Here is a 15,612-nt window from a genome sequence, read left to right as displayed (position 1 = left end):
ATTCCCCACAGAGCTTGGTCCAAACTTCAGGCCTTCTCTCTCATGTCATATTGCCTCTTATTCTACCGTGGGGAATGGTGCCACTCACTTGGAGAATTAGCCTCTGTAGAAATGTATGTCCTATAAAGTTTAAACTCCCTCCAAAGGAGCTCAAGTCCGTTCACAAACTGCAACCCTACTCACTTCATCCTCTGCTTCCCTTCCCAATTCTCTGTACTTGCCAGTGAACCTGACTCTTTGTTGTCCCACACATACCTACTCCATTCTAATCTTTGTTCTATCATTTCTCTCTCTCTTTTTTTTTTAGTATGTATGTATTTATTTATTTATCTGTGCACTATGTGGGGCCAATATGGGGTTTGAACTAATGACCCTGAGATCAAGTGTTGCATGCTCTACCAACTAAGTCAGTCAGGTACTCCCTAACTAACACTACTTACTCCTAGGCTTCTCTTTTCTCCAATCTTGTTATAGAAATCTTACCTATCATGTACACACATCCCTTCACACCTTGAATGATCAGCTTATGAAGATGTAACTGATTACTTCCCCCAAATCCCCTTAGTACTTCACTCTTACTTTTCTTACAGTTCCTATCATTCTGTATTATACTGTATGTATCTATACATACCATTTAATCTCCTAAACAAAGTTCTAGTTTGCTTACACTATCCAACTCAACTCTGCTCCTTCTACATTGCATTACACATAAATGCACTCACACATGTGTCTATATTATCTTTACAATATATTATAAATAATGTATATCAAATATATATAGAATCTCCTAAAATGTTTTGCAAATTCAAAATAACTGAACTAAATTTGTCAATAAGTAGAATATCTTGATAAACCGGAAGACCAAAAAAAAAAAGGAAAGGAAAAGTTTATCAGCAGTTTTCACACGAGTTTCATATATCAGGTTGAGAAATTTGTAAATCCCCTCAAGTTGCATGGGTATTTTCTGATAAGAAAGTTAATAAATTTTAATAGAGTCTCAAAAGGGCCCATCATGAACAACAAAAAAAAAAGTTAAAAAGTACTGTTCTGGAGATTTGATATATAAAGACAGAATTTGCTTCATTATTTACATTTTGATCTAAGAGAGTTTTTAAATAATGTTATATCAATTGCAGTAAATAAAGCTACATAATATGAATTTGAAAGATATGAATTCACATTTTTTAAAAGATGGCCCAGTTTACATCACCATTTATTTTTCACCAACACTGATCTTATTTATAGTATGCTGAAATGTGATTTTACAGTACATAATAAACAGAACAGTAAAGTATTTTTAAGTACTACCACATTAAGCAAGTAGTACGGCTTCATAAATAAGTAAATAAGGATCAGGTTGCAATTTAACCCAATCTTCAATTATCAGAACCACTACATATTAGATCAATCCATGATAGGAAACACAGCTTGACATTCCTTTCAGCTACACCATATCTTAACTGTCATAGGGACAGAAGCATACTCTTAATTTACTCAGCACATGTCAGTATGCTGTTCATGTGTGGGACATTTCATAGATCTTTCTTAATGAAGCAGATTTAGTAATACTTAATTTCCTCCCACTGTTCATTAATTCATTCATTCATTTTGAAACAATCATAACTGGAACATAGCACTGCAGGCTAGGAATCAACCTGGAGTTCTACTGGAGTGAGTTCTACTGGGTCTTCTTCTCCCAACACCCCACAGCAGGGCCCAAGGCATAGCTGGTTCTCAGCCTCTGACAGTAATGGGCCCATGTACTGCTGCATTCAAACCACATCAGGAAGACTTTCAGGGAGATGCATTTTGTAAAAGAAGATATTTTTATGTCACAAAATTACTTTTCAACCAAAAAGTTAACATCCCTCCTATAAACTGAGATCACTGCCTCAATAATTTTGCTAATATCCCCATCCACATATTATTATTAAGGTTTATATGTAACATTCTTATTCACATTATGAAAGATTGAATTTAAAAATGGGTCTGCATGCAACAGAACTATTTTGGCATGTAAAGTCCACATCAAACTGCTGTAGAGATCTAGAAAAAAATTATCGGGGTTTATCTCTCTCTGTTTAAGGGAAAAACTAATATTTCAAGCTGTTATGGTCCTTAATCTAACTCTAGAGTCAAAGTAACTGCAATAACATAGCAATCATCACTATCTCATTCTTGTGAAAAGAAAGAGATTTCCCTGAAGAATTAAAGTAAGGGAGGCATATAATTAAAGGTCACTAAACACTGTTATTATAAGATTTACATTTGCTAAATGTAAATTGAACTTATGCTATTTGCCTGATTTTTAGGACAGCTTTTTGGAACAAAAACAAATCTATTCCAAGACAGTCTATAAAATGGTAAAATGGGATAGCAGTGTCCCCTATATTTAAGAGCCTGTGGAGCTCCTCAAGAAGGTTATAGATAAAACCAGAAATGGATTCTTGAGAAACCTCATTAAAAATGAACTTGCAGTCATCTTCACAGACTTTACTAAAACATCCTTTAAAAATGTATATATCAGGGGTGCCTGGGTGGCTCAGTCAGTTAAGTGTCTGCCTTCGGCTCAGGTCATGATCCCGGGGTCCTGGGATTGAGCCCCATATCTGGCTCCCTGCTCACCGGGGAGCCTTCCTCACCTTCTCCCTCTGCCTGCTGCTCCCCGTTTGTGCGCACTCGCTCTCTCTCTCTCTCTCTCTACCTCTCTAATAAATAAATAAAATTTTTAAAAAGTATATATCACTTTAAGTAGAGTAGTATTACTTGCCTTTTAACTGCTAGGCATTCAGAACATAGCCACCTCTCCCCAACATCTCCCTCCTCCCTAACCCTGTCCTTCAGAAGAAAGAAGAAAACTTTGAATACCGAGCCAAAAGAAAAGCAAAACATGGGTTCTTAAATACTCTAGAATAGCCATAATTTAACTATCATCCTTTGACTGAATAAAATGGAACCACATTTTCTGAAAGATGGACAAAAATGAAATTTCATTAATCCCTATTTGATAAGGGTAAGAAATACATAATCCTTATAAAGCTCCAATATTTTGGAAAATTACAAGTTATCTGTCCACTGTAATCAAATTTTCGAGCAAGCTTTATTTTTTAAGTTATTTTACTTATTTAAGTAATCTCTACACCCAACGTGGGGTTTGAACTCACACCCCAAGATCAAGAGTCCCAGGCTCGGGGCACCTGGGTGGCTCAGTGGATTAAGCCGCTGCTTTCGGCTCAGGTCATGATCTCAGGGTCCTGGGATCGAGCCCCGCATCGGGCTCTCTGCCCAGCAGGAAGCCTGCTTCCCTCTCTCTCTCTGCCTACTTGTGATCTCTCTCTCTCTGTCAAATAAATAAATAAAATCTTTAAAAAAAAAAGAGTCCCATGCTCTTCTGACTAAGCTAGCCAGGCACCCCAAGCAAGTTTTATTTAAAAAGGAGGAAGGGGGGAAAAGACCCCAGAGCTCTTTATATACCACTTGTGTATTATCAAATACACAGAAGTTTTCAAATATGTGGCTCACTCACTGCTCCCAAATACCTAGAGTTAAACACATCCACAGACCCTGATCTCATCTCTGCACCTGAGAAAAACCAAAGGAAGCAAACAGGTAGTGCCTGGAAACACCATCTCCCATAGGTCAACTATTCCCTAATTCATAGACTGAGAGACTGAGGTCAGGACCACTGTGTCCACAGGGATGAATTATGACCTCCAGGAGCAAGCTGAGTCCTGCCCACTGTAGGTGCCATAACAAAGAAAGTGCTCAATGCCAAGGAAAGTCAACGGAGACCTTCTGGGGCAAGATCACAGAAGGCAGCACACTCCCAGGCTGTAATGTTCTCCTTGGGACTGTAAAAGTCTTCCCCACTTTTTGTTTCTGAGCGACATCTAAGACTGTCCTTTGTAAAAATAATACTGGAGGAGCTCTGCCTTGTATATCTCCATGGCTAGAAGTCCACATAGAGTAGTCTCAAATGAATTCCCTGCCACTGAACATTTCACAGATGATATGGACCCATCTATCATTTGACACATGACTGTCAGTTAAAAGATTTAAAACACCTCCTTATTCTGTTGTGTAATTAGTATCACACAGATGCATACAAAGGCTTCTGTTAACAGAAGAGATTTGATTCCTCCACTCCAATCTAAGACCCGTTTGTTTTCAAAGAACACAACATTGTTGGGGCTTTTAAACGTGTTACTGTTTTAGAGTGTGTGCATTGATTAGGAAACAAAAGTCAGTATGAGAACTCCTTACCACCAGCCCTGCAAAGACAGACATTTAGGGTCCGCTGCTGGAAGAACCTGCAGAATACAGGCACGACACTTCAGCCACGACTTTTTTTTTTTAAGATTTTTTTTTTTTTTTAATTTGAGAGAGAGAAAGAGAACGAGCAGAGAGGATGATGAAGAGGGAGAAGCAGACTCCCTGCTGAGCAGAGAGCCCAACGTGGGCCTGGATCCCAGGACCCCAAGATCACGGCCCAAGCCGAGGGCAGATGCTTAACATACGGAGCCACCCAGGCACCCCTCACCCTTGACTTTTTTTTTTTTTTTTTTAATCTTCTGTTAGCCAGCATTCCCAGGACTTTTGAAAGAAAGTTCTTTTGCAGATGCCCTCCCTCAGGTGCTCTTAAGTTCCAAATACCCTTGGAAACCTACTGCAACACACCCCCTTCTTTGTAACATTGGTAATTAGCCCTGACTGAATTTCATAGTTAAGGGTTGTAATTTTAGTGGCTGAAACATCATTTCAAGAAACACAAGTAAATCTATAAAAAATAATAGCCAAGCATCTGAACACAAGGTCTCTCATTTATTTTAATTATGTGATAATAATATTTGATATTCTTAAACATCTTTATGTATTACTCTTTGTTAAATACCTCTTAAGTAGGTTAAGCATTTCTATACTTAATTTTTAGCCTTTAAATATTTAGATAACAATTTAATATTATTAACTTTTAGACTGCATCATTAGCCAAGAGTAATATTTTGCTAAAAAGTGTTTCTGAAAATGCTAGTTCCATGGAAGATTAATAGGGGATATCAGGAAAAGAGGTCCTTGGTTCATTGCAAGCACTTTGTAAGCATTTGCAGAATTAAGTGGAATTAAGCAGGAGTTTCTTCCATGTAGGACTTCTAGGAGCTGCTGGGATGTATTGTGACCCTTCAGAAGTAGGAGAAAAGTTAAAGCCTGTAGCATCCACAACTTATTTAACCTCAGAGCCCACATACAACAGAACATTTTGCAAATCTAGTGCCTATGGAACACAGTTTTAGAAATGCCAGCCCAAACAAGGACTGGGCTGACTGGTTTGTAAAATTTAATTCCTAATGAACACTTCAAGTGTGATATACCATCAGACACATAAGCATAATGGTTTCCCTATTTCAAATGATCTGCACCTAATGTTATCCTCCTTATTTATATATGTTCATATAGGTGGGTGAAGGGAAAAAAATGTTTCTATAAGAAATTAGTTGTTACAACTAAGGTCACCAGCCAAATGATATATAAACAGCCCATATCCGCTCTTACTATGACTGAATGAAAAGTTCTGAAAGATTAAACTCTTAATATGTACAAAGATTTTCCGGATATCAGAAGCTGTGAAGCTCTTTTCACATTTGTGAAGCTCTTTCATACCTAAATTGAGTACATGTTCTACCCAGATACCGTTAAGCATCTTATAGGGGAAACGGCTCAGGAATTACTTGCCCCTATTTTTCAAATGAGGAAATGATGGTCAGTTATTCAGTTGTCCAACACAGAAACATCAGACGAGGTATAGAAAAATCTGCCCTAACTAGGAGCTGGTTCTTTGAAAGAATTAATAAGATCGATAAACCCCTGGCCAGACTTATCAAAAAGAAAAGAGAAAGGACCCAAATAAATAAAATCATGAATGAAAGAGGAGAGATCACAACTAACACCAAAGAAATACAGACAATTATAAGAACATACTATGAGCAACTCTACGCCAACAAATTTGACAATCTGGAAGAAATGGATGCATTCCTAGAGACATATAAACTACCACAACTGAACCAGGAAGAAATAGAAAGCCTGAACAGACCCATAACCAGTAAGGAGATTGAAAAAGTTATCAAAAATCTCCAAACAAACAAAAGCCCAGGGCCAGATGGCTTCCCAGGGGAATTCTGCCAAACATTTAAAGAAGAACTAATTCCTATTCTCCTGAAACTGTTCCAAAAAATAGAAATGGAAGGAAAACTTCCAAACTCATTTTATGAGGCCAGCATCACCTTGATCCCAAAACCAGACAAGGATCCCATCAAAAAAGAGAACTACAGACCAATATCCTTGATGAACACAGATGCAAAAATTCTCGCCAAAATACTAGCCAATAGGATTCAACAGTACATTAAAAGGATTATTCACCACGACCAAGTGGGATTTATTCCAGGGCTGCAAGGTTGGTTCAACATCCGCAAATCAATCAATGTGATACAACACATTAATAAAAGAAAGAACAAGAACCATATGATACTCTCAATAGATGCTGAAAAAGCATTTGACAAAGTACAGCATCCCTTCCTGATCAAAACTCTTCAAAGTGTCAGGATAGAGGGCACATACCTCAATATTATCAAAGCCATCTATGAAAAACCCACCGCAAATATCATTCTCAATGGAGAAAAACTGAAAGCTTTTCCGCTAAGGTCAGGAACACAGCAGGGATGTCCGTTATCACCACTGCTATTCAACATAGTACTAGAGGTCCTAGCCTCAGCAATCAGACAACAAAAGGAAATTAAAGGCATCCAAATCGGCAAAGAAGAAGTCAAACTATCACTCTTCGCAGATGATATGATACTATATGTGCAAAACCCAAAGACTCCACTCCAAAACTGCTAGAACTTGTACAGGAATTCAGTAAAGTGTCAGGATATAAAATCAATGCCCAGAAATCAGTTGCATTTCTCTACAGCAACAAGACAGAAGAAAGAGAAATTAAGGAGTCCATCCCATTTACAATTGCACCCAAAACTATAAGATACCTAGGAATAAACCTAACCAAAGAGACTAAGAATCTATACACAGAAAACTATAAAGTACTCATGAAAGAAATTGAGGAAGACACAAAGAAATGGAAAAATGTTCCATGCTCCTGGATTGGAAGAATAAATATTGTGAAAATGTCTATGCTACCTAAAGCAGTCTACACAATTTAATGCAATTCCTATCAAAATACCACCCATTTTTTTCAAAGAAATGGAACAAATAATCCTAAAATTTATATGGAACCAGAAAAGACCTCGAATAGCCAAAGCAATATTGAAAAAGAAAGCCAAAGTTGGTGGCATCACAATTCTGGACTTCAAGCTCTATTACAAAGCTGTCATCATCAAGACAGCATGGTACTGGCACAAAAACAGACACATAGATCAATGGAACAGAATAGAGAGCCCAGAAATAGACCCTCAACTCTATGGTCAACTAATCTTCAACAAAGCAGGAAAGAATGTCCAATGGAAAAAAGACAGCCTCTTCAATAAATGGTGTTGGGAAAATTGGACAGCCACATGCAGAAAAATGAAATTGGATCATTTCCTTACACCACACACGAAAATAGACTCAAATGGATGAAGGATCTCAATGTGAGAAAGGAATCCATCAAAATCCTTGAGGAGAACACAGGCAGCAACCTCTTCGACCTCAGCCGCAGCAACATCTTCCTAGGAACATCGCCAAAGGCAAGCAAAGCAAGGGCAAAAATGAACTATTGGGATTTTATCAAGATCAAAAGCTTTTGCACAGCAAAGGAAACAGTTAACAAAACCAAAAGACAACTGACAGAATGGGAGAAGATATTTGCAAATGACATATCGGATAAAGGGCTAGTGTCCAAAATCTATAAAGAACTTAGCAAACTCAACACCCAAAGAACAAATAATCCAATCAAGAAATGGGCAGAAGACATGAACAGACATTTCTGCAAAGAAGACATCCAGATGGCCAACAGACACATGAAAAAGTGCTCCACATCACTCGGCATCAGGGAAATACAAATCAAAACCACAATGAGATATCACCTCACACCAGTCAGAATGGCTAAAATTAACAAGTCAGGAAATGACAGATGCTGGGGAGGATGCAGAGAAAGGGGAACCCTCCTACACTGTTGGTGGGAATGCAAGCTGGTGCAACCACTCTGGAAAACAGCATGGAGGTTCCTCAAAATGTTGAAACTAGAACTACCCTATGACCCAGCAATTGCACTGCTGGGTATTTACCCTAAAGATACAAACGTAGTGATCAGAAGGGGCATGTGCACCCGAATGTTTATAGCAGCAATGTCTACAATAGCCAAACTATGGAAAGAACCTAGATGTCCATCAACAGACGAATGGATAAAGAAGATGTGGTATATATACACAATGGAATACTATGCAGCCATCAAAAGAAATGAAATCTTGCCATTTGCGACGACGTGGATGGAACTAGAGGGTATCATGCTTAGCGAAATAAGTCAATCGGAGAAAGACAACTATCATATGATCTCCCTGATATGAGGGAGAGGAGATGCAACATGGTGGGTTAAGGGGGTAGGAGAAGAGTAAATGAAACAAGATGGGATTGGGAGGGAGACAAACCATAAGTGACTCTTAATCTCACAAAACAAACTGAGGGTTGATGGGGGGAGGGGGGTTTGGAGAGGAGAGGTGGGGTTATGGACATTGGGGAGGGTATGTGCTATGGTGAGTGCTGTGAAGTGTGTAAACCTGGCGATTCACAGACCTGTACCCCTGGGGATAAAAATATATTATATGTTTATAAAAAATAAAATTTAATAAAAAAAAATTTTTAATTTAAAAAAAAAAAAAAGAAAAAAGAAAAATCTGCCCTCACTCATTTCAGTGCTTTCCCAGCATATTCCCTACTCTCCCTCTCTCCCCCACAGTCGTGCTCGGCACCGTGAGAAGCTATTCCAGAAATTCAGACTGAGGGGCTAGGCTAGCAAAGAGAGACGGCTGAAGGAACCAATTCTACTCCAGCAAGACAGGCAGAGAGTATACAGACTAGAGGAAATGAATCACTTTCAGATTGTTCGAGATCTCTCTTCGCTGCAAAGACACAAGCACTGTAAAAAGACCTTCCATGTCCCTTATGTAAACTTCTGAATAGGACTAAGCTAGAAGTCGGAAAGAGACACACTTGGTCCTGAAAAGTTTTTGTTCACATAAATAACAGGCCAAAGGAAGAAGGAGCTAATTACCTAGTTGGGTTGAAAATTTTCAAAAACAAGTTCATGGATTCAGGTTAACACCCTAAGTGGAGACCTATGCTTAGGCCAGTAGTTCTCAAAGTTTTGATTCCTAACCACTGGCATCCTTGTCACCTGGGAACTCATGAGAAAGCAAATTCCAGGTCTAGGACCTCCCTGAGATCTCCTGAATGAGAAACCCTGGAGTGGGGCCCATTGATGTGCATGGAAAAAGCCCCGCAAGTGATTCGGATGCACAATCAAGATTGAGAAGTGCTCTAGAATACTCGGTGTACATTCCAAATAAACTATTACTCGAAGCCATTTCCAAGAACTAACTAATATTCTCACCAAAAAGTCATCCCGATGGATTTAGGACTGAGATGTGTGTTTTTTCAAAAAAAAAAAAAAAAAAAAGGCAAATAACATGACTCAGCACTAGCCATTTACCATTTCACAAAGAACAGGAATTTGAGAAAAACAAATACATTTTGTCTTCCACAGAAATGTCTTTAAAACTGATAGATCAAAGTGTCCAAGCCCTTATTATGTGCTTATTTCTATGTAACTGGCCTGATACATAGTAGCTGTAACTTTTTCCCCCCACCCTTAAGCAATCACACAAACACAACCTCATGATGAGGGATCATTTCTGTAAGGCAGAACTACAGGTGTGTTTTGCAGTGTTAGGGCACACATGAAACCTAGCAGTACAGCAAGGGAAGCTGACTATGCAAGGGACAGTGTCTCCTTTTATTCTTTAGACCACACACCGCTGCTCCATGGCACCCCAGGTCCAGACAGAAACCTGACACCATCACCCTTCCCTCAGCCTGTTTAGCCTTGTGTTGATTACTGGGTCAACCAGGAATTAGCAGGTAAATTCTGCCTTTGTTAATAAAAGAAATGTAAGCTACAGTATCATTTTGTGATACATGGAAGGGATTTGGTGAAGCAAAGAGCTCAGTCTGGTTTAAAGTGGAACAGAGCTGGGTCTGAGTGAAAGCTCTACCACTCGCTAAGAGAGAGAATTAAGGAATTTGCTTAAACCTTCAGAGTCTCCATTTTCTCCTCTGTAAAGTGAGGATATCAGTAACTACTACCTACTTCACAGGATTATTGGAAAGGAATCAGTGGGAAAAAACACATTTAGCATTTAGTCCAGAACAAGCTTCCAGTAAATACTAACAGCTTTCATTATTGTTTAAGTATTTTATAAAACTAAATTTTGAAAGCATGATAAATTATAAAAGCACATTTTTTTCAAAGTACACACAAAAGTCAGTTTATTGTAATTTTTCAAAAAGAGTTTCTACAAGGATCAAAGTTACCCTGTGATCCATAATCAATTTAAAAGGTAAAAATTATTAGAAGTCATCTTATTCCCATTCTGGTTTGGGGGAAAAAAAAAAAAGGGGGAAAGAAAGTCTATGGTTTCCTTTAGACTTACTGTTACAAATATTTTTATTCGTTAGACCCAATGCCTATTTTAGAGTTTAAACATAAAAAGAAAAATGCTGTGTTCAGAAAGATGAAGCAAGTAAGTCCTTTAAATAGTAAGAACTTGCAAATCTAAATACATCTGAAATAGTTAAAAAAAAAAAAACTGTATAAATTTCATTTTCCACCTTAATCTGGAGAAAGAAAATAACATAATTTTATTTCTTCATAGTATTAAATGTCCTTCAATTTCTTAGAGTTGATAGGAACAAAAGTTTCATACACTTTTATTTTCATTTTATGTGTAGAAATTTTCCAAATGTTAATACAATATTTGTTTCTATTATTATTCTGGGGAAAATAGGAATTCTAGATACATTGTATCTTGATGGAATGTGTATTTTATTATTTTGAAAATAAATAATCAAGTTTCTCTGGGGGAAAATGGGAGTCAAAATTGGAAGAGTTTCATGATATAGGTGAAAAATGGAATAGAAAGGAAATAAAAATATTTCTCATGCGTGTGTTTGATTTCTGAAATTTGAGAGTTATAAGTCATGGAAATAGAAAATTTTCCATTATTAGCCACATTAGTTTCAAAACTACTTTTGGAAAAGTTACACCAAACTGCTTAAAATTCTACCAAATAACGTACGTATATTGTTGGAAATTTTAGTCCTTAGTTTTATATATACAAATATTGAATGCAATTGATGCCACAATCCTAATATATTTATTTCAAGTATAAATCTATAAGGTTTAGTATGTACTTCTGTCTCAAATTTTATTTTTGTCAAGCACACACATGTGTAAAAAGGAAACAGAATCAGAAATAAAGACCTCCTGTTTCAAGGGAGTTCCTGGCTGCCGTTCTGAAATTCTTGATTGGGCAAGTAGAGAATTTGACCCCAAAATAAAGCAGCATGAGAGGGAAAAGGAGGTGGCAATGCCTATTCACATTTTTTGGGCCACTGCCCACTTACGGGCCCCATGCCAGAGATGACTCTGGCATTCCACACAGGGGATGCTGCCCCCACCAGCCTCTATTGGAGAAAGCAGAGGAGAAGCTCTGTACCGATTGGTTCATTGAAACTTTGGGTATATGAAAAAAAAAAAAGGAGCTTTGCCACTCAGTTTGTGAACCAAGAAAGAGAGCTGGACACTGGAAGGAGTTTCTGTATCTTTCTTGGTAACCATTATGTGGAGTAGTGCTGAAAATTAGAATGAAAGAATAGATTCAAACAAATATGCACACATACACACAAGACAATGCTAGAATCAAAAAGTAGAAAATATTTGAAAAAAGAAAGGTATTTGACAACTTAGCAAATTCCTAGCCTATTTTTACATAAGTTTCTGAAATAGCATATGGAAATCGTTAGTTTTCTTTCTGAGTTAGATCGGTTAATTATCACAAGATTTTATTATCAATGGCATGTGAACCTAAAATTTTAAATTGTCTGAGCAGGGAGGTTTTGTGGCAGGTAAAATTTTAAGCTTATGAAGAACTTTCAGACCTGTCAATAGTACCCAAGGAAAATCATAAGATTCCAAGTGCATTTTTCAAGTCACTTCGGGTCATGCTTTATGTTTTAAAAACTAATGAAAGTTCACATAAATATGAATGCTGCACCAAGTCGTGACAGACAACCACTGATGTATTGCATAATTATAATAAGATTGTTTTTATTTAGTCCATCTATGTACTCATGGCTTTCTTTTCTAATAAATGTGTACCCCTGAAAATGCCTAGTAAGTACCTGCACAGTAGAAAGTATTTGGTCATTCTAAAGTCAGTTTCAAATGTGCTTCTTCACACAGAGACACACACATGTGTACTAACACAATTCTTCATTGCATCTTCTCCAGTTAGCAATATTTCATAAAGTACATGGCAAGAATGGCACCTTCAAGTATTAATGTGAACATAAATCTATACTTTCAATAGTTTATGACACATACACTTTGTTCCATAGAGGAATCTGAGGTACAAAAAAAAAAAAAAAGGTGGGGGCAAAGTTGAATTTTCTTACTTGAAAACAAAGCTTTCTTTTCAAACTAAGGAAGTTAAGGTCTTCTATACTATAACTAAGTGATTTTCACTGAGGATCATCTGAGTAATTTTTGCAACATTCAGATAAAGTACTCTTTGATTCAACCAAACACTGAAGAACAAAAAAATAAAAAACAAAATAAAACAACTGAAACATTTTCTCAAGCGCTGGGTTGTTAATAAGAAGTTAGATTATTGTTATCTTGTGCCACTATAACCAACACTGCAAATGCAATGATGGCTTTTGTGACTATCTGAAATCTTCAGTTTCTGAGCACTAAGGACAGCAATGATAAAAAGGAAATTATCTTCTTGAGATCAAGAGCTTTAACTTTGTACTGTACACATGGAACAAAACTGTTTCCAGAGATCACATACCTTTTTCGTAGGAATCACCCTAAAATCTGAAATCGGAATAATCATACATCTCAAAGATTTTAATGTAGGATATACAAAGGCAGACACTTTTACATAAAATGGAAGTTTTGTATTGAATCTATGTGGTATGAAATTCTAAATTCTTGTCTCATAAACTGATTTCCTGACTTTTAAAAGAAAGTATGTTTATCAACAGTTGTAATCTGCCAAATATTAAACTAAATGTACATTTAATATAATTAAAAGCAAAGATATAGAATCCTGACAGGTAAATTTCTCCGGCACATTTGTCTCTGTCCCTCACCTGTTAAAAGATCAAACACTGTCCGCTCTGATAATAACCTGATGAATGAGGTTCCCATCTCCACTGTACCAACAGCTACCTCATCCTCTACAAAGGTCAGCTGCAACTTTGTAAACGTAAATATTCCTTTAAGTCTAATTAAATTAGAGATATTCTACTTATGTAATTGGAAAGAAATGTTTTCAGAAATTTAAAGTTACTTATAAGGAAATTTATTAAAGTTTCTATCCTAGACTATCTTTGGCTTCCATTAATTTTAATAAATCTAAGATTTATCTACACAACTACCAAAAAACATGCCCAAATGTTACAAAACTGCACACTAAACACTTCAGAAGTAGACAAAACTGGGGGAACGTCTGTGTCAATCAGTGGTACATGAGTCATAACTTACTCTGGAAACATGGCTACTTATAAAACCAATAGCTCAAGATACAGAAAGTTTCTGAAGATCTATCTAGAGCAAAGGAAAACATATACACCTACCTATTTTGCGTATGTGTGCATGTGCAGTGCTTTACAATTATTAATTTGCAAAGAAATCATTTTATTTAAAATCAAATACTATATTTCTAAGAAGCAACAATTACCAGGAATCTCTGAGGTCCTTTAAATGTGATCATTTCACCTTATCAAAGCAATGAATGTTCTTTGTCCTTTGTTTTTTGTTCTGCATCTGCATTAACATGGCTGCTAATTATATTAGCCTGGTGGCACATAAAGTCTGAATGGGGAAAATCATATGATTCTTATAGAACTTCCTTAAGATTTAAATGTATCCTCACTTAGACTGAACATGCCTACATTACAAGTACCTTTATTTTGTTAGAGAACTTAGCTTTGATTCAGAATTTCTGTTCCATAAGCAACGTAGCACTTCTCCAATACACCGTCGGATATGTGCACACATGAACAAAGACACAAACACACACAGAAATCTTTAGCCTTATCACCCACTTTGTATATTTAGTTTCATTTGTATATTTAGATTTTTTCAAAATTGTTAAGTTCTTGAGAAGTTTGTGTTCGTCACACAAAATGCCACATAGATCTAATGCCATAATAAAGCCCTACTAAGCCAAATGATTAAAAGTTGAATCACATTTTAAATTTTTTAAATTGAAAATAGCCTAAGAATGCTCTTACCCGCCCACTCATTCTCACAGTTTTATGATTTTACACAGTGAATCAGCAAATGTATTCTTTTCTGAATCATATATGAACATAGGAATGTTTTGAAAATCTTTATACAATTTGGCATACTTGGCCTAACCAGTGGTTTCACCAAGTAAACTCTCCCATTATTCTGATTAGCTTTATCATTAAGAGTAAAAATCCTTTATTGCAAAACTTAGATGAGTATGTAGCAAAAAGAAATAAACTGGTTTTACACATCACTGAAAAAAATTATATTCTTAAAATTACATTTATAGTTTCACCTTCTTTTTCTTATAGTCAAGTGCCTAAGTAATTCACAGATCAAAATAAGCATCATGAGATAACTTTCCTGGTGAAGAAAAACACTCCCAAACAATAAGCAACAAAAAGCACTGCCCCAGCTACATAGTAAACAAAACAACAACAACAATGACAACAAATGCTGGGGCTTCAAGACTACTGATAAATAATGAAGACCACTTAAGGTATTCTTTTAACAGTTTCAACAGCAAATCCTTGCTCTTTTGAACACTTTACTGTTGAGGTCTCAAATCTCCTTCAGTCTAGTTGTCCTTTCAGCCTTTATGAAACATTGTTGGAAATGTGGGTGGCTTTTCAGACTAATTTATACTTTCCAAGGAAAGCTATTTGATAGCAGGAGTGAGCAAGTACTCCTACTTCAAATTAAGCACTTACAGTGGCATATTTTGCACCTCTAAACTATCCTCAGCCCCTCCTATTGCCCTTAGAGAATTTAAATTCAGAGACATGACGTTTTACATTACTGGCTTCTTGCCTCTTTGCAAACGTACAACATTTCTCAAAATGTATATATAATTCTCCATCCTATAGGATCAGACAACATATCTATTTCAGGAGCAATTACATACATAATGTAAGACAGAATATTTTTCTTAAGAATTGTTTAAAATAATTGTGATTTAAAGGCTACTGATTCAGTTTATGGCAGTGGTGTTACTGAGTTTATCTAAGTATTTCTCTTCAATCTACATACTTTTAAAACTCAACGTGGCTTCTAGA

The 15,612-nt window shown here is 36.6% G+C and overlaps 1 protein-coding gene across 1 annotated transcript in view; it reads right to left on the bottom strand.

Moving 5' to 3' along the window:
* Nucleotides 1-15,612, bottom strand: part of LOC111147665 (sodium/potassium transporting ATPase interacting 2) — a 998,919-nt gene that overhangs the window by 982,608 nt on the left and 699 nt on the right. The gene's annotated exons all lie outside the window — the stretch shown is intronic.

This window comes from Enhydra lutris, unplaced genomic scaffold (assembly GCF_002288905.1).
Source record: "Enhydra lutris kenyoni isolate GAN:26980312 unplaced genomic scaffold, ASM228890v2 scaffoldscaffold17, whole genome shotgun sequence".
NCBI classification, from domain to species: Eukaryota; Metazoa; Chordata; class Mammalia; order Carnivora; family Mustelidae; genus Enhydra; species Enhydra lutris.
The sequence above is the reverse complement of the archived record's forward strand: the minus strand, read 5'-3'. Positions and strand labels throughout refer to the sequence as shown.